Genomic DNA, 293 nt, shown 5'->3' on the forward strand with positions numbered 1-293 from the left:
AAACAGAAACGCTGATAAAAGAAAAAATATATGCAAAGCCCCACGACATCAAACACCTACCGGACCACCGACCACCACCAGCCGCACAGACATCACCTTTTACGCACATCCCAGGACTTCCGACGTCAGCAAAGAGCCATGTCGCCTCCTATGTCGCTGCTCTTATTAAATTTCCAACTTTTTTTATCGAATCGCTCGCGTCAGGCGAGAGAGAAGGGGCCACTTTAGCGAGATCTTTTGAAGGCCTCTTGTTATGGCGTGTCTGCTAAGGGTGGTCGTGGCGGTCGGCCACT

The sequence above is a fragment of the Penaeus monodon genome, chromosome 22, assembly GCF_015228065.2.
Source record: "Penaeus monodon isolate SGIC_2016 chromosome 22, NSTDA_Pmon_1, whole genome shotgun sequence".
NCBI lineage: Eukaryota > Metazoa > Arthropoda > Malacostraca > Decapoda > Penaeidae > Penaeus > Penaeus monodon.